At 27.5% G+C, this 24968-nt stretch overlaps 2 pseudogenes; both read left to right on the top strand.

The window, feature by feature from the left end:
- Positions 1 to 530: 530 nt before the first annotated feature.
- Positions 531 to 24824, top strand: LOC149878000 (uncharacterized; annotated as a pseudogene).
- Positions 14433 to 16760, top strand: LOC145202389 (uncharacterized; annotated as a pseudogene).
- Positions 24825 to 24968: the final 144 nt, after the last annotated feature.

Consider the following 24968-nt stretch of genomic DNA (forward strand, 5'->3'; position numbering starts at 1 on the left):
TTAGGCATGTTGAAAAAAATGATTAGAACTGGCACACTCCCTTTAAGACAAATATGCAGGCGTTTATCTGAACTTGGTGAAAAGCCATTTGTGTTTTGCAGGCCTAGTTCTCAACAGCCAAAACTGTCTAAACAACATTCCAATGGACCAACGTTTGGTAATCAAGGCATACAGTATATGCAAATTTGTTATGCAGGTTTTACATTTTGTTTAGATAACTGCAACAATTGTGCACTACTTACAGATGGAAAAATTATTGTTATTGATAACATAATTGACAATAGCTATGGTTATGTTATTATGTCGTAAATTTTCCAAACAAAATAGTTTTTATTCCTATCCTTGTAAATCTTCACTATTTCAAGTGTACCGTGTCACAAATTTTTCAGCTGAGTTTTTTGTTATTCCAGCAACTAATATTTTAAAAAAGTGCATGCTTATACCAAGAGATAATTACTTTGTAGTTTTTTCGCTACTTCATGGGCATACAACTGGTCTTTAAAACATTACTTTATTATCCTTTGTATTCTAAATATTTATATGAACTAGTGTCTTTTTGTTAAATTTATTTGTTTTTTATTTATGATTTATTATTTACTTTTTCAATTTAAAGCAGTTATATATATTCTTATTTTTAATAGAATTATTTTATTCATTTCATTTATTTTCTTATCTAATATCTAATTTTGTTTAGCTATATTTCTTATTTTCAACACACTTTTTTCAATTAAGTTTAACTAATTTTTTAAAAGCTAGTTGTACATAAACATGGACAAAGAAAATTACAGCAGCAAAAAGTTTGTTATTTTTGCATTCAAAGATGAAAATGATAACAGAGGGTCAGGTTCAATGGAAGTTATACCATCTTGCTGGCTAATTGGAAGTGATTTGTGCTATTGGCCACCTAAATACACAAGTTTATCTAGAATTAGACATTTTATTGAAACATGTGCTAAATCTGAATTCAATTGGCCTAAGTATTCCATAAAGACACTTTCAAGTACAGGTAATGGTATTGTTTTAGTAAATAATACATACTTTGACAACTTGAAGACTGCCAATGAGCTTGCAGAAAAACTTCTTTACACATCCAATGTAGAAACAGAGGACAGTGCTTTTCTGCAGACACATCAGAAATATCACCATCACAGAAAGTGATGGTGATATTTCTGATGTGTCTGCAGAAATGTGTAGTTTTAGAAAAATCAAAAAAAAAACTAAATCACCTTCAGTAGATGATCCAGTTTTTATTTCTAAAACACACGACAGGTTCGATCTACCAGCTGGTGAAAAAAAAGATGTTCCAACAAGATTTGGTATGCCTATTTTTTTTCTCAAGATTTCAACTGTCAACAAGGCTGCAAGAAACCACTATTAGATATAAATGTAATGGAAGAACCAACAGTTGACGATTAACAAATATTATCGCAAAATAAAAATTAACTGATAATTAGGAAGATTGCAAATCATATGAATATTTTGAAAATAGGGACGATAAATGCTGCTTGTCAGCAGGCTGGAAAACAAGACTCTGATAAGTCCTTAGGTGTCCAAAATCTTATCCATGTTTTATGTTCTTAATAATGTTTAAAACAACTGCAAGAGAGCCATGCAGTTAATTTAAACATGATCTACTTTCTTTCTATTTTCTTTTTTGTTAAAGATGTTTTTTTATAAGTGTATTTTCATTAATAGAATCGCAAGTAGATTTTGCAGTTAATGAAGCAAAACTGACGCTTTTTGATCAGGATGCTTTCATAAAGAGATTTGTGGCTAAGATTTGATTTCTTATTAGGGTTGTATAGTTAAAGTTATTTCTTTAAAATCAATAAACCCTAACTCTTTTGAGAGGACAACTTCTCACTTTTTTTAACTTTTAAAATTTTCTTTAATTTAACATTTCAAAGTTAACTATAAAATAAGGTGTAGGTGCTTGCAAAACGAACATAGTAGAATATAATAAATGAATAAATAAATAAGAATTATTCTTTCAAGTTACTGCAGGTCTTAATATGAAGCGTGTTTTTTATTTTTATAGCATTTGAAAAGTCATCCTTAGATCTTCTCAATGGTATTCGTTATGATATTAAAAAGATTAGAACTCGTTTGGACAACATAGAGAATAAGCTGCAAAGTTTTAGAGAACCTGCTGTTGACCAAACCATGTTAGCAGCATCAACTATACTCCAAACGCAATGGCATAATATTTTGCCTGTATTAAGTGACACAGACTTAGAAAATGTAGAAATTATGATAGCGGAAAAAACTGTCAGTGAGTCTTTGGTGTGTAATGTATATTTTCAAATTTCTTACAGTCTTTTCATTATTTTTAGTTAGATTTTAAGTAATGTTTAAACTTAAATTTAAATTATTTGTAGGCAGTATTTATGATAGACATACATAATGATGTGATGCATTTTATGCAATAATTTTTCTATGTTTACCAAACATCACTCTTAAATAATAAATTTTAATAGTGTGCAGTATTATTGTAATAAAAGGGCAAGTTGTAAGTCAATGCTAGTTATAATTACAGGAATATGTGATATGCAAGTTGCAGTTAGTCGAGTTGTATATGGAACTTGACTTGTATATTGCATAATATACTAAATATGCAAGTAAACTTAAATTTTCTTGTAGATACTTTTATTATTAATTTTGCTTTGTGCACCAAATCTTTTTGTCTTAAATATTTGACTGGTATACAGTGTTGATGAACATATATGTTCATCAACACTGCATACTACTGCATACCACTACAATGTAATATAAGTTGGTATAGATTCTTTTTAACCATATTTATCTTCTTTCTGTATTGCATTTTGCAATCCAATTTGTTTTATAGAAGAATTAATAAAATTGATAATAAGTATAATAATAGTAATAATAATAATAATAATAATAATAATAATAATAATAATAATAATAATAATAATAATAATAATAATAATAATAATAATAATAATAATAATAATAATAATAATAATAATAATAATAATAATAATAATAATAATAATAATAATAATAATAATAATAATGATCGGTATCTGCGCTTTTGCTACAAGTTTTTTGCGCTTTCGCTACTCTTATGCGCTTTGGCTACAATTTTGCGCTTTTGATACTCTCTTTTAATGCGCTTTTGTTACATGATTGCGTTTTTGCTACTTAAATGCGTTTTTGCTACACCTTATTTGCGTTTTTGCGACTGAATTGCGTTTATGCTACATGCATGCGCATAAACAGATAATATCCTCGCCATTTTGTAAAATACGAAGTGATGATTAAAGCTCTAAAAACAGAAAGATATTAAAATCAGATATATTTACTATTTTTCTTTGAAAAGTGTATATACCTGATATTAAAATCAGATATATTTTTTTGTAATCTTTATTCATGTCAAAGTCATGAATAAAATGTTGAAAAGCTACGGAAATGTAAGTTGCATTACACTACTTTTTCAAACTTTCAATGTATGTTTAAATATAAGTATATATATATATATATATATATATATATATATATATATATATATATATATATATATATATATATATATATATATATATATATATATATATATATATGTTTGTATATATATATATATGCATATATATATAATTTTAATAATATATACATGTGTACATATATATTATTATTATTTATAATTGTCTACTCCAAGAAAAAAGTTTAAAAGAAACAACCATAAACAGTTAAAAAAAAATCATACCCAAAATTTAAAAACTAATCAGCTTGAAACCAAAAATGTGTACCTGTCTTTTTGTCTGGTGTAATCATCACATTAGAGCTTTTATATTATCAAGTAGATGTTCAAAACACTGTAATACTTTTATTGAAAACAATTTGTTTCATAGATTTTTCACATGAATTTAAGATATAATACTCAATAAGAGATTCATTTGCTTAATTAAAGCGTCAATTTCTGGCCTAAATCGCTGCAGGTTGTTTTGAGATCAATGGCCATGGTAATCAACAGTTTGATGATGGAAAACTTCAGAGTAGTGACACTGTGATGTAGAGATGCACAGGGCTTTGACTTAATGTATGGCTAGATTGAGTGATAAAGTGATACTAAATCTGATGAACTGGAAAACCATTGAATTATTCCCATTTAATAGGTTTCCTTTTAGCCACTTCTGTGATTTTTTGCTGTGTAAGAATGAAATCTGTCATGTTGGAAAACAATATTGACATTATGAAGGTAAGTATAGCTGGTCTATTGCATAATTTATTTCTCTAGAATATTAAAAGATACATAAGGCATGTGCTATCTTCATCTCTGTTATTCCACTCATAAATATCTTTTCCTCATGACCAAATTTCTTTGACTTGCATTTTAGACAGTAGTTTTACCCAACTAATCTTACTATAATATCCTTAGTGTATTCTACTTTATTGTACTGCAGAGCTTATTGATTGTCACTTGTAGATAAAGGAGTAGGAAAGATGATTGCCGCTATTAACAATTTAACTTTTACAATATTAAACAGAATAATAAATTACTTAAGTTTTGCAATTCTGTAAAAAACTTTCTCAATTTTTTACTGCTGGCAAATATTATCAGTGTATGTTTTATGTTTTTTAAACTTATGGAAGTTTAAAACTATTGAACTTGAATTATATAAAACTCAAATTTTAAATAGTTAAAGTTGTTAAGATAACAGTAATACCAGCAGGCTAAATTAAAAGATTAATGTTGTCTTCTGTTCAGCCTTTACAATATTGTTACTTTTTCAAATTTATTTAGTATTGATGCAACCTTTTTAAATTTTTGTGGACAATTTATTAATGATTTACCAGAGAAAATTTTGGGCGTTTACCAGAGAAGTGGTAGGGAAAACATGTGTTATTGTAGGGCAATAACATGTGTAATTGATAGAAAATTCATGTAATGTTTATAAAAAATTTATTCATATCTATTAATACAGAGCTTCAGTATCACTAGGGAGATAAAAATAATCAGACATGGGAAAGATTCAGTGAGTTTTTTTATATTATAAATTTTTTGTAATAATAGTATTCTATTTATATTACGTATAAATTCATTTAGGCAGGTGCCACTTAAGTTGATTAAACTGCTTATGAAAATTTTTTAAAAATAAACTTTTTAATTTTATAGAAAATGTGATTATCTAAGTTTCATTAACAGAAATTGTTTTGGTGTGAAGAATTGTCTTTTGTTCTTAGTTATTAACATTCAAACTGATTATGAACATATTGGAAATTTATTGCAAAGTATATTTCAAGTAAACTTTTTATGTAATTTAAAAAGGCTATTTAAAACCATTTACAGTGGTGATGAATTCATTTTGTGGAGAAGTCTTTTTTATGCTGTTGAATGCAAATATATATTTTTTAAATGTATTTATATGATATATATATATATATATATATATATATATATATATATATATATATATATATATATATATGTATATATATATATATATATATATATATATATATATATATATATATATATATATATATATATATATATATATATATATATATATTCAAGTAATTATTTTATCTTAATAGCTGCCTAGCATTTTAAATAAAATATTCAATATTTGTCTAGTATCTTATTAAATTTAGCCTCTGAAAAAAAGGTTTTCCTAAAGGCATCTGAGATAACTGAACTTTTAATGAACATAGTTTATTAATCAGCCTCTTTTTATTAATAAAGAACTTTTTATTTTTTTCAAAAGGTCATTTGAGGGTTATGTTAAGTATATATGTTTAATGACCAAAATTGAAAATGAAGGTTTTCATTAAAAATATATATATATTTGTATATGTATGTATGTATGTATGTATGTATGTATGTATGTATGTATGTATGTATGTATGTATGTATGTATGTATGTATGTATGTATGTATGTATGTATGTATGTATGTATGTATGTATGTATGTATGTATGTATGTATGTATGTATGTATGTATGTATGTATGTATCTATATATATATATATATATATATATATATATATATATATATATATATATATATATATATATATATATATATATATATATATATATATATATATTAATATAGATATTTGCAATAACTTTCACATAATTCTTTACTATTTATAAAATGATTTTAATTCAACTTTTACTTAATTTGTTATCTTTTTTTCATTTCATTATTCAATTGATATTTAAGTAAAAGATCTCTAATTTCTCAATATTCATCTTCTAAGTTATTAAACTAGTTCAAAATAGAAAATATAGCCATCATATAAATGAGCTTAACTTTTAAAGTTGGGTTAGTATCAAAGAAATATAAAAAGTAAGATTTTTTACATGGGAAACTTTAAATATGATTTTGTTTGCAAAGTTTTTAAATGGTTATACTATTAATTCATGTTGAACAATTATTCATGGTTTATATATATAATTTTTTTTTAGATTGTCTTGATAGGTTAAAGAGACTTAGATGTAGTGAATCACTGGTATTTAAAACTGACAGGTTATTTGTTAAAAGATCAGTTATTTAGAAAATGAAAAGTTGAGTCAGACTATTTTTTTTTTGTTACTCAGTTTTTTCTTCAATAGTGAAAAAATAAGAAAACACTACTTTTTATTTAAAAGTATAATTTGGTTTATTTCAGACCTTAGCAACATCACAAGTTCATTAAATTCTTTCAGATGAGTCAGGTGAAAAGTGTCCATTGTGAAATGTATCTCAACCTGCGCAGCATTATTTTAAAAAGCACCTACAATTTTTTTACTTTTAAATATGCAAGCAAAGAAAATATATATTGTTTAGTGCATATTTCGTTAGTTTTTTTTTTTTTGTTGTTGCTGCTGTTGATTTCCTAAAAACCGCTGTGTGACCTAACAAAGTTTTACGCTATAAGAAAGTCCTTATATAACAAATAATAAATTTTGTATATTATAAAATAAATATTGTTTTATATGATTATTCCACCAGTATATTTTGTCTTTAGATTTTTTATTACACAATATACAGGGTTCCCACAGTCCTGGAAGGTCCTGGAATTTGATGAGTGTCCTGGAAAGTCCTGGAAAGTCATGGAACTTTTCATTTTTGCTCTTAAATCCTGGAAAAGTCCTGGAATTGTTTAAATTCAAGGATTTAAATTTCAAAATTTTTAACCATATTTTTAAATTACATGGGTTCTATAGTTAAAATTTTAAACTAATTTTAAGAGGATAAGTTTTATAGTTCTGATTTATGAATAATATCATAATCAAGTATATTTTCCCTCTCACCAATGTAATCATATTTTGATTAAGAAAAATATTTCAAAATGTAAAGTATAGAACACAGTTGGTTGCTTCTACTTAATATATTTGTAAAAATGCTTGACATGATAAGAATTATATAATTGATTGAGATTTTTTCATATTTTTGATTTTTAAATTAGTTAAATGTTTATAGCGTAGTTTAAATTGCAGTCAGTTTTTAAAATTGTGTTTAGATTTTTTCAAAATGTTTTTTCTTTTAGTGTAGTAGATTTAAAAAATGCCTAAGAATGAGTGTGTATTTCAAGAAAAATGGTTATATGATGATCAATTTAAACCCTGGGTTCGGAAGATAAATGAAACAATGGCCAAGTGTATCTATTGCTTCAGCAAAATTAATGTTTCTAACATGGGAGAGGCTGCATTAGCATCGCACATGAGAAGCATATTAAAAGAAAACCTTCTGATGGTCCCAATGTCAACTTGTTATTTCTCAAAAATTTAAGTGAACAAAGGCCAGAGGAAGAACTAAATCCTCTTATTGATATAGGAACATGTGGTCTTCACACCATTCACGGAAGCTTGAAAGCTGGTGCCAAAGCAATCGGCCGGAAAATAAATGATGCTTTGAAATCGATGTGGCAAATCTTACACGATTCGCCCACACAGCAAGAAGCTTATGAAAATATTGCTGAAACACTGGAATGTCCACTTCAATTTTGTGGACACAGGTGGTGCGAAAATGAAAACTGTGAACAAAAAGCTGAATCTCTTCTTGATGATTACAAAAAATTTGTAACATACATTAGTGGTCTAAAAAAAAGCAAGCTACCTGACGTCAATAATAAAAGTTGGCAGATATTAAAAGCTATGATACATGATCCAATTTTACCAGCAAAATTGAAATTCTTTGAAATGATATCTGAGAAATTAAATGCCTTTCTAAAAAGTTTTCAAACAGGTAAGCTCATGGTACCATTTATGAGTGCTATTCTTGGTGACATTATCAAAGACTTATTGAGCCGATTTATTCTCAAAGATGTCTTAAAGAAATGTGATGCACTTTATCAGCTGTTTCAACTTAATATAAATTATAGGAATATTCAAAAACCTCCAGCAGACATTGATATTGGATTTGCTTCTCGTTTAAAATTTGACCAAGCCAATCTAGCTTCAACCGATTACAGAGTAGTTGCATTTAAAAGCGAAGCTGGGGAGTTTTTAGCAGTACATTTTTTTGACGAGTCCCCATTAAAGTTTTCTATTGTACGCTCTGCTTTATCTGTAAATCCAATCCAAATGGCCATTGATAGCAAACGAAGTAACTGTGTCAAAAGTTTTTCTGTTCTTTTACAAAAATTAGTAAATTGTAATCGTTTGCCAACAAAGTCTGCGGAGCTTACAGAAGAACAATACAAAAAAGCTATTTGAAATTGTTGACATCAACAAAAGCGCATTTCAAAATTTTGACCTTAAAAATGATCGACTTGACCAATTTTATTCAGACTTCATTGGGAAAAATACAGCTTATGAAGAAGTTTGGAAGATTTTTAAATTGATCTTTGTGCTCTCGCAAGGTCAGTCATCAATAGAACGTGGTTTTAGTATAAATAAGCAACTTTTGGTTCAAAACTTGAAGAAGAAATCCCTTGTTGCTTTACGTATTATTGAAGACCACCTTTCATCTTCGGGAGAAACTCCTGAAAGCATCAAAATTACCAAAGAAATGCAGCAACATGCTAGAAAAGCAAGCAGCTCATACCATGAAGAATTGAGAAATTCTTCATGGTATGAGCGTTACAGCGAAAGATTGTTGGCGTTACAGCGAAAGATTGTTGATGATGAGTTAAAAGCTGTTCGGGCAAAACGGCGACTTCTTCAAAGTCAAATTGAGTTGTTATCTAACGAGTTGGACAAACTTGCCATAGAGGCAGAAAAGAAAAATGACTTTACGCTTTTAAAAGAGTCAAATAAACAAAAAAAGGTATGTAAAGAAAAGTGGAAGGAAATTGATGAGTTAGATTTGATTGAAAAAAAGCTGAATAAGAACTAGACAGTACTTTCCATCTTCCATGTAAGACAAGACTGCACTACACTATTTTATACTCTAGGCTTTGTGTTTTATTAGAAAGATTTATTTATGAAAATTTTAGTAAAGTTTTTTACCTTTTTGAATGGTTTATTTCAAAGTAAATTTTCTGAATTTTTTATGGCTATTTTTTTTTTTGGGGGGGGGGGGGGAAATATCCTGGAAAAGTCCTGGAATTTTTTTGCGAAAATCCTGGAAAAGTAGGAAAATGGTCCTGGAAAGTCCTGGAATTTTGATTCTTTTTTTCTGTGGGAACCCTGAATATATATTTTAGTCTGTATTAATATGCAATTTCAAATATATATGTAGTAGAATAAATATATTATCGCGCTTTATTATATATATTTTACTATAATATACTTTTAATAATGTTAAATTGCTATTTAATACAAAAGATATAATTATTTTAGATTTTTAGTTAAAATATATTTTAATCTCCACTTTTTATAGCTGATTTATCGTGGTTAAAATGGTCACCTCATTCATCACTTACATATCCTAGATATTGGCGCTCGCACATTGGAGCTAGAACTTCCATAGCGAAAAATAGTTTAAGTAATAAAAAAAATTTGATGCATGTATTTGCTACTAGATTTTAACTTAGGGTCTATAAAATATATATAAGTTTCATAAAAAAAAGGATCGTCTATTTCTTTGGAAAACTTACAAGACAATATTCGTAATTTTTGACAATGATATTAGAAAATGGAAATGTCAAAACTTAAAATCTTCTTAAATCATTTAAACAAGCTACTAAACTGATGCAAATAGGACTTGTTGATAACTAACTCTGGGGTTTTTTTAACATGTTTGATGCGTTTGCGAAAAATTATTTCTATTGTTATCCCAATTGAAATAATTTAGCAAAAGGCTGGGATAATTTTAAAACAATATTTTCTCTGAAGAGTAACTGCATAACAATCCTTTTGCATTATGAAAGACTGACCTCATATGTCAGTTTAAAAATGTGGTCATACATTGGTCGTTCTGTTTAAGTTAGATCATTAGAATACATATATTGGGATTTGACTTACGTATAAAGCTTACGTATAATGCTAGTAATTCAGTTTATTTTTTTCTAAAAAACACAAATTTTTATCAAAGGATATAAAATGATGAAATATATGCTGTACTCAAAGCAGATTGCTCCATTTTTAATCACATTAAATGGTGCGCAGAGTGTTTACATTTAACACTTTATAATTTGTCTTAGAGTGAGCCAGCTATGGCCGACACCACAAATATTCAATATAAATGAAATCTATTTTTTAAATTAAAAATTCAAGCATGCACACTAAGCATTACAATAACGGACTTTTTGAAAAGAAAAGACCTGTTTGGTTCTCTATAATATTACGCTAATGAAATTCACGAAAATTCTTAGTGTGTTAAGTTTTTATCATATATCCTAAAATGCTTTTGTAACCAATATCTATACATGTAGTTAAAAAGCAGAATCTTTTTGTAAAAATGTCTTAAAATAAGTTTTGGAGAAAAAAAAAAAGAAAAAACATTTGTTACAATTTTCAACTTTTAACAACAGGAACTTGTTTTTCCCAGAATTGCTCAGTTTGTACTTTAAGTCTATATATTCTCCAGGCAATATTGAGTAAAAGCAATTAACAACTGTTTGCTAAAAGCTAAATTAATAATTAGTTGAAGCATTCTAGAGAAGAAAAATTTAGTAACTTGTCTAATCTATGATTAACTTGCCAAATATTTGATTAAAAACACCAAGTTCAATATAAATGAAAAAAAAAAAAAAAGCAACAAGAAGCTTATAAAAGTTTAACCCAATATATTAACTGTAGATCATTTTCTTATATACAACATATAAATGGCGCGACTCAGTCAAAGATTTGCATTTAACTAAACAAAGAATAACAAAAGCTAAGAAGAGAAGCTATCAAAAGACTTGATAACTTATACCCTTTCAGTTATTTAGATTCTATCTTGTATTTAGCATCCAAGAGAGTAACTGTACACAATCGAAATAAAGAATCCCTAACTATATGGAAAAAATTCTAAGTCATCGTCTATTGCATATTACATGCTAATATTGTTTTTTTCTTTATGAAAGAAATAAATGAAGATATATAAAATTTTGTAACACACTTGAAAACCAATAAAATATACCGTAACCTGGTGAATGAACATAAAAGCATGAAAAATTTACAAGAACTCTATACTGTCAATGTGTATCTATCTAAATTTGTATCATCATCGTAAACTTGCACAGTACGTTTAGCAACTTTAAAACTGATGAGTAATAATAAAAAAGATTCCGAAACGAATACTTTTGGATGATGAGAGGGCAATTAAAGAGAAAGAAAGCTTATTTTACAAAATATTTTAAAAACTTGGGTTATTTTATATTCTGGAAGCTCAGGAAACTCAAATAACTTATGTAAGGCTAAAAAACCATGAATACATATTAAGAGATGTACCAGAAAAAATCTGCGCGGAAATTATAAAGGATATTTATTTGACTATTGTATTTCGATGTTGAATGTTATATATATTTTGAAAGTACATATATTAATATTATGAAATTTCACATAAGAAAGTTTGTGAAGTTTTGTAGGTGAGAACGCACGCACTTTGCGTTTTACACTCGACATCAGCTTTTGCAAAGTCTTCGGCTGGACCTTCTTGGTAGCTCTAATCCATTTCTTTTTAAAGTCTTTAATGTTTTTGGCTTCTTTTACATTGAACCTTAGTTTTCTTTTGACAAGAGCCCAATATCTTTCGATAGGACGTAGTTCTGGACAATTTGGTGGATTGCAGTGTTTTTCAACGAAATCTACTTTATGTTCTCTAAGCCAGTTTAAAGTTGTCCCAGAGTAGTGACATGATGCTAAATCGGGTCAAAATAACGGGTTACCCGTGTGTCTTCTTAAAAACGGCAAAGGACGTTTCTTGAGGCATTCTTTTATGTATATTTTGGTGTTAATTGTTCCCGTAGTCACAAAACAAGAGCTTCTTTCACCACATTCACAAATTGCTTGCCGAGCTAAGAATTTTTCAGCGAACTTTTGCATTCCAATGCATTTATAGTAAGAATTCAGTTTCTTGCAATTAATTGCTGAATAATTTCGGTGTCCTGGAAGAGATCGGAAATATGCAGTACAATAAGTTTCATCGTCAATAATCAAACAAGATTTTTTAACACATAATTTTTTATAGAGCAGCTTTTAACATCGAATTGCGACATTTTCTTGCTTTTCTTCACGACGAGGAACTTTTTTCTTTTTATAGCCACAATTTCTCTTTACTCTTTGTATAGTGGAAGCACTTGTCTTAAATTTATTCGCTAAAGTTCGAGCAGAAATTTCCGGTTTTCTGTGTGAGGCATCTTTCACTTTTTTTACCAAGATTTCGTCTAACAAAACATTTTTTTCTTCCACTTCCTGATTTTCTTTTGATTGTACCATTGTCCTTAAATCGTTTCACAACGGTCTTCACTGTTCTCAAAGCAATCTGCAGCTCTTTAGAAATTGCATTGTTTGATACACCAGGATTTTCAACTAGAAAGTGCAAAACTTTTTCTCGCTTCTTATCTTGATTTGATGGCATTTCAATTAAAACTAATTGTTTTAATATCAGAGTTAGTTAAATTTTAAATAACTTTAATATGAAGACATTTTAAAACAATTAGCTATTTAAAATGATGCGCGGTTTCCGTAAACACCACGTCAGAACACGCGCAGATTTTTTTTTGCACATGTCTTAAAAAGTTTTATGAAAAATTTTGTAAGAAACTTTTTAAGAAACATCCATAATATATCCTCAAGAATCATAAAAATATTGTATGTGATTCTTATTTTAACAAATTACTCATTTAAAGCTAATTCTAATAAATTTCAAAAATATTGTCATGTTGGGTTCTCTCTCTCTCTTTAGAGTAAACTCTACCCACCCAACATGAGACGACTTTAAGACGTATGTAACTTATCTTTAACTCGTCTAGATGTCTGCAACTAGTTAAAGACGTGTTTATGACGGCTTTTCCACACCTCATTAAGACGTCTTCTGACAACCAGTTTAAGACGTCCGCAAGACATCTTAAGAAGACGTCTTACAGAATAATCAGTTTAAGACCTCCGTAAGACATCTAAACAAGACCTCTGTCGGAACAACCAGTTTAAGATGTCCGCAAGATATCTTAACTAGACGTTTTTCGGAATAACCACTTTAAGACGTCTTTAACACATCTTAACAAGACGTCTGTTGCAACAAACAGTTTATGACGTCTTTTGGTATAACCAGTTTAAGATATCTTTCAGAATAACCAGTTTAAGACTTCTTTAACTTATCTTTAAAAGACGTCTATCGGTACAGCCAGTTTAAGACGTTCGTAAGACATCTTAACAAGATGTCTTACGGTATAACCAGTTTAAGATGTCTTTAATCATGGATGTTTCCCACCCAACAACAAGTCGTCTCAAAGACAAATTTAAGACGACTTGAAATTGATATTAAAGATGTCTTAAACTGGTCACAAATGAAGCACTGTAAGTCGTCTTACTTAAAACGTCTTAAAGTTGTCATATTTAACACCTATTAACGACGGCTTAAAAAGACTTGTGTAATATATATATATATATATATATATATATATATATATATATATATATATATATATATATATATATATATATATATATATATATATTAGGGTGTCCCAAAAAAAAAAAAAAAAAAATTTTCCTTTAGTTTTGTGTGTAGTTTTGTCCATTAAAAGTGAAAATAAGAAGATTTTTGGAAAATTATGAAGTTAGACCCCCCCCGCCCTTCTTTTAAAGTTTTTACCCCCTCTGCCACCCTTTTTTTCAAAATTATTTACTTATAAATTGTGATTTTAGGCTAAATAAATAAATGTATTATTGCAACTAAATATGTTTTGTATCACTATTGATCACTATTATAATTCTAATCTATGTATCATAGCTTATATTAGTAAATATAATTTGTTTCAATTCAATGAATCTCAAAAATTACTAAATAGTATTAATCGCAATGTTTGAGATGAGAAAATTTTTTATGATTATTCAAATTTTTTATGATTATTCAAATAATTTATAGTTATTTTTTATCTATAGATATAATAGCATATATAAAAAATATTCGATCAGTTATGAGCAATAGTAAATTGAGGAAAAAGGATGAGAAGTTTGATAATATTGTTGGTAAATTATTACCTACCCTTGAAGCAAAGATATACTGTCAACTACCAACAAATGGAGATGTTGTACGCCATTATCTTTATCTTACAAGATTCGATTTGAAATTAACTGGTAAAAAAGAAGTTGCATCTGTAGTTTGGGAAAAAGTTAATGTTTTTTGGAAAATGGCTGGAGTTTCAACAAAACAGAAGAAAGACATTGTTAGAATGATACTGCATCTGATTCATCTTAGAGAAATCTTGATTAAAAATGCAAAAAAAAATGTTATGCAGCTCAACTTCTGAGTTTTACTAATAAACTATCATCGTTGTTTGATATTGCGGCATCAAATGCAGAAAATTTGATAAGAAAAGATACCTCGCGTAGTATCAATAGTCAGATCTCAGATATAGATTTTCTCGCAGATTAGCGTCATTTTAAAAAGCAATTTTTGGGCCCATTAGATAAGAGTTATGCTATGAGAGTGAAAAGAAAGGAGGAGAAAGAGAAACATAAAATCAAGGCTATTGAAAAAGAGAAATCTAGAAAGGAAAACATAAAAGAAAAAAGTTTCAATGTATTGGCAGCATTTGATAATGAAGACAAAAATCATAATAAAAATGAAGAAAGTACTATTGCTAGACAGAACAAAAAAATCAAGATATTAGAAAACCCTAAAGTTTCCTTAATGGCTGATAGGTTGAATTTATCCAACAGAGAAAGATCTGGGATCATTATAGCTGTAGCTGAAGCATTAGGTCACAATTTAGATGAAATATCTATCTCAAAGAGCACAGCGAACAGATCAGGTAATAAAATTCGACAGCAAGTTTCAAATGATATTAAGAAAACATTCATTTCACCCATGTACTCTTCCATTCACTGGGATTCAAAGCTGGTATCTGAGGTCGATGGTAAAGTGGAACGTTTGGCTATTGTTGTAACAGGAAAACCAAGTGCACCTGAAGGGAAATTGTTGTGTGTATCCAGGATTCCTGATACAACTGGGCGATGTCAGGCAACAGCTACCATAGATGCTGTAAAGGCATGGAAACTAGAAAAAACGCTTGTGGCAATGATTTTTGACACAACTCCATCAAATTCAGGTTGGATAAATGGTTATGCAAAGTTAATTGAAGAACACTTTAATAAAAAGTTACTTTGGTGCGCCTGCCGACACCATATTTTTGAAAGAGTTTTGTCTTCTGTTTACTTAAAAATTTTTGGAGAATGTAGATCTCCAAATTACGAGCCATTTAGACAATTTAAAAATGAGGTATGGCCTAAACTTTCATTAACTTCAGACACTACTTTTAGAAAAATAAAAATCGAAGAACCAGTATTAAAGACCAAGCAAGCAGAAGTAATAATTTTTTTGTCTGGTTTACTTAACCGGAAATCTCGAAAAATATTAAGAGATGATTATCGAGAATGTTGTCAACTTGCTTTGCAATTACTCAATCCAAAACAAATAAATATACAGTGGCACAAACCTGGAGCCTTCCATCATGCTAGATGGATGTGTACAATCTTGTACACATCAAAAATGTTTGCTTTTGCTGACCTGGCAGAGTATGAAGAAAGCTTTATAGAGAAATTATCACGGTTTTGTAAATTTGCTTTACTATTTTATGTGAAAATATGGCTTACGTGCACAAGCAAATCGATGCCCCATTTAATGACTTGGAATTCGACAAAGAAATGCTTATTTATAAAAAAATTGACAATGATGTTGCTGTTGCTGCCCTGGAAACATTTAATCGGCATCTTTGGTATTTAACCGAATAGATGTCCCCTCTTTCATTATCTTCTGATAAGGTATCTGATCGTGATAAAACTAAAATTGCTAAAACAATTCTGAAAAATATAAAAGAAAACTGTGAACATGATATAGGCTTTCCGAAATTTCCACTTCTAAAGCAGAGTACCTGTTTGACTGATTTAATTGGACCAAAATCAAGCAACACTCTAAATGTATTCGGATATCTAAACGAGGACGGTGGTTGGTTGGCAAAATCCCCAAAGTTTTGGCAAGCTAACACAAATTTTAATTACATGTTTGAGCATATCAAATCACTGAAATCTGTAAACGATACAGCAGAAAGAGCTGTTAAACTAATTCAAGACTATGCAACATCTATTACAAAAGATGAAGAGCAGAAAGAATTTCTTTTACGTGCAGTAGAACACCATCGAAAAGTTCTTCCTCACATAAATAAACAAGCAATTCAAAAACTTAATTTTTTATAATATGTTATAAACAATCTCTTTTTTGTTACACCTTTAAAATATTGTTATTTTGATATTATAGTTTTAAGAAAATGAGATTTTGAATTTCTTAATACTTATTCCCAATGTGCTTTAATATTATAAATTTATACCAATCATTTCTTTGCTTTTTTGTTTAATAATTGAGTATTTATCAAGTTGTTTTAATTAAAAATTATAATTTATAAAGTTCCATATTTAGCCAGAAAAAAATCATACAGCAAGGGTATTATGAGAAAGGATCGGGGATGGGGGATGGGGGGGGGGGGCAGTAGGGTCATAAACCAGGTGACAATTTATTTTTAATAGATTCTTATTTTTATTTATTATAAAACTATTTGAAATTATAATAACAATTAATTATATTGGATATAAATAATAGATATATAAAAGGAGTATATTAAGGATTTTTTTGGGGCAAAAACACTTTAAATGGGTTATGAGGGGGTCAAATATGAAATTTTTTTGAAAATAACATTTGATTAAGTTTTATTAAACAAAATTACACAAGAAAATTATAAAAAATGCGAACATAGTTGATTATCAAAAATAATTTTAGTCCTATTTGTCATTTTTTAGAAAAAAAACACGAAAAAAAGAGCGGCGGGGGGGTCAAATATGAAATTTTTTTCCTTTTTTTTTTTTTTTTGCTTTTAGTAGATAAAAATACATATGAAACTGATTGAAAATCTAAAAATAGTTAAAAACTAAAAAAAATTATGTCATTTTGGGACACCCTAATATATATATATATATGTTTAAAAACAGAAATATATACAGTTATGGTTAAATAACTTATACATAAAATGAATTCAAGAAAGCATAAATAATTTGTCACAGTTTTAAAGAATTTACCAAAGCCAATTTATGGCAAACCGCAAGAAGAACTAAGAATTTAATATTAACATAATACGATATACCAGCTATATATAACCTTAATTTTATTTGACAAAAACTAATGGGTTATTATGTGCTTTTTATGATAAATGAAAAAATATATGAAATATGAAAAACGAAAACATGAAATATCTACCGCATTTTGTAAGATAATTATAAATTTATTTCATTTTTGAAAAGATTTCGAATTATCAAATGAATTATAAAATAGCTTGGTGAATGAAGGACTAAGCTGGCGAACGAAGGACGAAAGAATTGAATGAAATCAGATCTTGATAAAAAATTATATTTAAGCTTTTTTATATTTAGCAAAACTTTTTTTAGTCATTTTAAACTTATCCTTACAGGTCTATTTTATCATTCACAGACTTTGTTTACACGAAAAAAGTTTCCAAGTTTACAAATGTTTATCTTGAAAAAATGATAAAATCTGTTCGTGCGGACAACTAATTTTCTTTATCTTGGTGTAATTTGTTTAGTAATTTGTCAAAACATGAAGTAGTTACTTTATCATGAACAGTCTTATTAAACAAATGCTATAAAAGTTTAAACTAATACAAAAAGTTAAACTGTAATAAGTTGCACGTCCACTCTTATACGTCCATGCTTTATTTCCTTCCTTAATTGCCTTTTTAATTACTTCTTTATATCCATTTACGGAAGAATGACAAGAATTGTGTGGTTTAAATTTATGCGGTCTGACAATAAAATCAGTTGAACACACTGTTAAAGTTAGAACTTTTCTCTGTGATGCTCCAGCAAGATCATTTTTAAAATGGACTGTTGTTTATACTGGATATTGTTCTTGTGAAAGGGTGCATTATCAAAGGCTCTTGGGAAGGAAGAGTAGTAATGATGTTTAAAATAGTTTAATGAAGAACAAGAATTTCGCAAGCGGACGGATTACGATTTTAGTTTCCAGTCGTATAAGTAACATCAAAAATATAGTCTCCACTTATAGCTACTGGTATTATATATGTTTCCGGATTTCTGCTTTGACTATATGCAAAAGACCAACTAATAATTCAAAGGAATTTTTAAATACTTCCGTAAAGGGCCTATGGCTAGGTTATTGCAAGCACATATTTTAGAGATTTCTGAGAAACTATTCGAATTTAGAAATTAAATTGTTCGCTGATGATAAATTTCAACATGGATAGACAGAGAGGCGGATAGAGAAATTTTAAAAAAACCCATCTTTATATTATTAATGTATAATTGGTAATTGTCTTCTAACGCTGCTTTCCAAAAAAACAATGATTTTCTTGACCTTTTATTGCTTAATTAATTTTCTCTTTTTAGCGGCTGTCCGAAAGACATATCCAAAAAATTCGGAGAAGACAGTCCGTAAATTTATTCAGGGTGTGTTAAAAAACGCACCAGCATCACGAAAATATTTATAAAATTTAATAACCATGTACTCTTTTTTTGTGGATGCTGTTAAGTATTTTTCTATAGTAAATCATGTCTCTTTTTTTAGTTATTGCATTTGGATAGTTTATATATTCACACCTTTCTATTTTCTGTCACCACCTTCCAGTCTCCTTCTAATACAATATAATTATATATATTTATGTTGGCAGGAGATTCAAAGGAAATATATATATATGCACACACGACTTTTTAAGCCGTCATTAATACGTGTTAAATAAGATAATATTAAGACGTTTTAGTTAAGACGACTTACTGTGTTTCATATGAGATCAGTTTCAGACAACTATAAGACGTCTGAAATAAGGCAACTTTAAGACGTTTTAAATAAGACGACTTACTGTGTTTCATTTGAGACCAGTTTAAGCCGTCTTTAATACGTGTTAAATAAGACAACTTTAAGACGTTTTAGTTAAGACGACTTACTGTGTTTCATTTGAGACCAGTTTAAGACAACTTTAAGACGACTTAAGTAAGGCAACTTTAAGACGTTTTAAATAAGACGACTTACTGTGTTTCATTTGAGACCAATTTAAGCCGTCTTTAATACGTGTTAAATAAGACAACTTTAAGACGTTTTAAATAAGACGACTTACTGTGTTTCATTTGAGACCAGTTTAAGCCGTCTTTAATACGTGTTAAATAAGACAACTTTAAGACGTTTTAAATAAGCCGACTTACTGTGTTTCATTTGAGACCAGTTTAAGACATCTTTAAGACCAATTTCAAGACGTCTTCAATTTGTCTTTAAGACGACTTGCTGTTGGGTGGGTAGTTATAACAACATCTGTATCATTTCTTTCCTGTATTGTATTTTAATTGAGAAAAATTCTAAAATCTTTCCTAGTGATGTGTTAAAATTCTTTGAAGAACCGATTTTTAGAGACTTTGTTTTATAAATAGAAAATATTTGTTAGTTTCCAGTTGCACTTATTTTTTATAATTAAAATTATTTTATGTTTGTTGATTGGTTTAATATTTTATAGTTATAAGGAACAGGTGAATACTTTAAATATGATTAATATATGTCACAGTAAAAAAAATTAGTCAATAGATAAATTTTCTGAGGTAAGAACAACCTAACAAATGGTAACTAAGCAAAGTTTACTGTTGCTATGCAGTTCAGGTGAACCTAGCAACCGGTTGCAAGCTTACAAAAATAAATTGATATTAGATCTGAAATATCAAGTTTGATACATTTGGTGGTTTAGTGAAGTATGTCATGACTTTTATTAACATTAAAAAGTTGGCTCTCGCTTTACATTCTAGGTGTTCCCAGCGATCCCAAACAATCGAAACCGAAAAACAAAAAACAAACAATATCACCATTTGATCCGCATTAAGTCTAGTTAATAAATTTGATAATGATCCATTTAACTCACAAAAAGTTGTTAATTTTTTGCCTAAGATTATAACTCTAGCTCAATTTTGGCCGATGAAACAGATTTGAAAAGGAATCAGCGCAGTATGTCTTTTAGTTAGTAACATAATTGGTGACAAAATTTCCGAAGAAAAAGGATTTCTTTTATGATTCTTTTTCAAGATTGATTACTTTTTCTCAAGACATTCTTTTGATTTCTAAAACTTTTTATGCTTAAGTAGTTTAAGCAAATTAGTTTGTAATATTAGGAGATGTATAATTTTGGGAGATATAAAGCGTTTTTGCAAAACGCCTTTAACTGGTTTTCTTTCAGACGTTTTCATTTTTGTTTAAATAGTTTGAAAAAGTTTTCACAAAACAAAACTGGTAGAGGGCTCAATTTATTTATTTAAATCATATCTATTTCTAATTAATTCTATTTCATTTGGGTGACAAAATGATTTGAAGACTCAGACGTCTACTACAACCAAACTAGGGATCGCCGATGTACAGTATACTAAAAATTTAGTGTACAGTTTACCGTATACTATACCGTAAAGTATACTGTAAAGTAAAACGTAAGCTAAAATTTTTACTTATTGATTTTTTTTATTACTGTTATTGCAATTTGTTTCAGATCAGAGAAATCTGTAGAATAAACAATCTTAAATCTTAAAACGTTGAAGAGCAGCACAAACAGCCTGGTATAAAAATATAACAACTTAACAAATTGAAGTTTTTATTAAGTAAATTTAAGAAACAAAAATTGAATTTAAAAAAAAAAACAAAAAAACAATAGACATGGTCAAGTAATTTAATTCATTAAGAAAATATAATTATTAAATTTTAAAGCCAGTCCAAAAATATTTCACAAATAAAAGTAAACAGGTATACTAATCTGTATACTAATTATTAGTATACCAAGTATACGGTAAAGTACACCGTAAAGTTAGTGTATCGTAAACTGTAACTGGCGATCCCTAAAGCGAACACGCTAACTTAATCTTATTTCTAAATTTAAGGAAAATCAGTAATAAAATAATAAATCTTTGGAAATAAAATTAATAAATCCTTCTGTCAGGCAAAAAAGCTAATAAAGTGTAATTTTTTAAATCTTTTTTAAAAATACTTTTTATAAGTGATTGTTATTATGTAAAGTGCTATTATAAAATTCACTAAAAAAAAGTTTTTTCACTATCAAATTTAAGAGTCTTTAACTGTTGCGTTTAGATGCAGTAATTTAATTATTGTGATGTGAATATCACCTCAGTTAAGTGAACATTCTGAGATCTTTATCACAGACTACCATATATCAGTTTGTTAACACCTAAATCTGCTCGATGACGAATGCGGCAACATTTTTATGATTTTAAATTAGGTTTGGTATCATTTTTTTTAAAAAGCATTTTAAAATGTTTTTGAAATTTTTAATATCATTAAAATATTTATAATTATTTATGCATCAACTTTTTATTCCGAAGGAACTTGGTGACTATGTTATCAATTAACATAGAATATCAATACATAAAACTAACGAGATCTTTTGAAAGAAAATATTAAGAAATTTCTAAATACGTATGGCATACAACTGAATGCCAGATAGTTAGAACATAATTTTTTTTGCTCATTTAATACTGCATGGGTGAACATTACGGCTTAAATTTCTATAAACATTTTAAAATGAAGACATTTTTTTTGAAGAATGGCTTCCTTTTGTTTGATGATGTTCAAAATGAAATTAATTTTTGACAAATTGTAAAATTTAACCAAACTCAAGCAATGAAATATTCTAATCAATGGTTCATTTTTACAAATAAATAACTTTCGTGCTAAATTCTTTTCTAATCATTTTTTTCACATTTTAAGTGTTTCGTTTTTTAAATATCGACTCTGGCCAATGGTTGATTACTCTAGTTAGTTTCAATAATATTAAAAACTAAAGTTTCCTAATATTATTATTATTGTTGTTATTATTATTATTCAAAACTTTTCTTTATGCTCATAATAGTGGTGCATCCATACCAGTATCGTCCCATATGCATAAAAGGTAGTCCAATTATTAAAAAAATGTATTGATTGAAAAGTTCTTTTTATAACATGCCATTAAGAAACTGCTTTTAAATTATGATGATTTTACGTGCTAAATTTAACTAAAAATAATTTTTACTAGGTGTTATTTTATAATAAACATTAAGTGTCGCCATTTCATTTTAACTTCCACCGTGCTTAATAGCCACAATGGCTTCGTAACCTTATTCGATTATATCCGCGTCAATTTAAGTCAACAATCCGTTGATTCTAATTTAAAAGCTAATAATTTTATTTAGTTGGTTTTCTTAGTCCAGCGCATATATCGTTGAACTAATTTCATGATTATCATTTAATTGTATTTGTTTGTAATACTATTCAGTAATATCACTTATAAACTGAACTTGGGAGGATTGGTTTAAGGTAGAGTGAACTTTTGTCAAAGTCATGAACTTTTCATATTATTTTTGTTTGATGATATAAAAATAATTGGTCACTTTAAAAAAAAGGTTTTCTAAGAAGCTACATTTTAACGATAACATCAGCTGTCCTGTTACTTTCCCCACTCTTCCACCCAGTCATTAGTCGTTACAACCATAAACAAACATTTAAGTTGTCTCACTTCATTATTTATCGCTATTTTTCTGCAAGTATTACTACTTTTAACATTTTTTAAAATTAGATTTAGTAAAAATGAGTGTATTTGAAAAAAAAATCATTTTGAAAAAGATTAAGGAAACCATGTATCAGACGATTGGTTTCCATTAGTAAAGGATTTTTTCACAATAAAACGCATTGTTATGTGACCTCATATTCTTTTTTTTACGTCATTCGATTTTAACGTAATCAAAGCGAAGTAACCGTAAATGAAAATAATAAGTGGAAATAATGAGAAAAAAGAGAAAGTAGAAAGCTTAACAAATATTTCATGGAATTCCACGATCTTTTAATTTTTTAAAAGGGTTTTATAAAAGGAACCAATAAGCTAAGTTTGGAGCGAAAATAATTAGTGAAAGTAACTATTTTATCAATCTTTAAAAAAATGAAAATTACATATATATAACCTGAAATACGGTAAAAAACACCTTAAACCTTAAAATCTAACAAAAAATATATGTAATTGATGATATACTAAACTTATATTAACAGAAATTCTATTTTACTGACAGATCCATCTGTTTACGGCAATTCCACTTATTATCAAGATACTTTTCCTAATAATAATAATAATAATAATAATAATAATAATAATAATAATAATAATAATAATAATAATAATAATAATAATAATAATAATAATAATAATAATAATAATAATAATAATAATAATAATAATAATAATAATAATAATAATAATAATAATAATAATAATAATAATAATAATAATAATAATAATAATAATAATAATAATAATAATAATAATAATAATAATAATAATGATAATAATAATAATAATAATAATGATAATAATAATAATAATAATAATAACAATAATAGTATTAATAATAATAATAATAACAATAATAATAATTAAAAAATAATAATAGTAATAGTATAAATTAAAGTTTTTATTTAATGCATTATATTATTCTTTTAAATTGCAGTAGTTGTAAAATATTTAGTTAATAAATCTACTACTAATTTTTGGTTTATCACCTTGCTTCATTGGGCGGAGAAAACTATAAAAGAATGACAACGGATGTAATAAAGTCCATATTTTCAAAGCAACTAAGCCTTACATATTCTGTACATGGAAAAAAAGGCAAAAAAGCACTAATTAAACACCCAATCTAAAATGTCATAATTGGCAAGTTTCGCTATTTATATTTTAAATATTATATGCATAATATATATATATATATATATATATATATATATATATATATATATATATATATATATATATATATATATATATATATATATATATATATATATATATATATATATATGTATATATATATGTATGAATATGTGTGTGTGTGTGTGTGTGTGTGTGTGTGTGTATTAGGGATGTGGAGTCTTAAAAAAAACATCGACTTAAAAAGTTACAAAACCACAACCTTTTCACAGAAGATAAAGTTAATTAGTTTTAACTTTTAGTTTAAAAAAATTTGTTAACAAATTCAATTATATTTTATAAACATTTAGTTGCTGTCAGACGGAAATTTCCGGAAACAACGGAAAAGCAGTTACGCGAGCGAATCGGATCCTGTCTTGCAACTTCTCGAGACTGGGATGGAGGTCGTAGAAGTCGATCAGTCTCTAATCATACTGAGCCAATAATGTCTGACAAAAGCAGCTTTGATGTTGTTAATTAAATTGATAAATAAAGTCTTATGAAAAAAATTTTTCTCTTTTTTATAGCGTAATCCCTAATTTAATAAGTAATTTAAATAGATTTTACCATTAAAAATTTAATATATATATATATATATATATATATATATATATATATATATATATATATATATATATATATATATATATATA

Source organism: Hydra viridissima, unplaced genomic scaffold (assembly GCF_058129835.1).
Source record: "Hydra viridissima isolate aposymbiotic clone 2 unplaced genomic scaffold, HvirCarnegie_v1 scaffold_15, whole genome shotgun sequence".
NCBI lineage: Eukaryota > Metazoa > Cnidaria > Hydrozoa > Anthoathecata > Hydridae > Hydra > Hydra viridissima.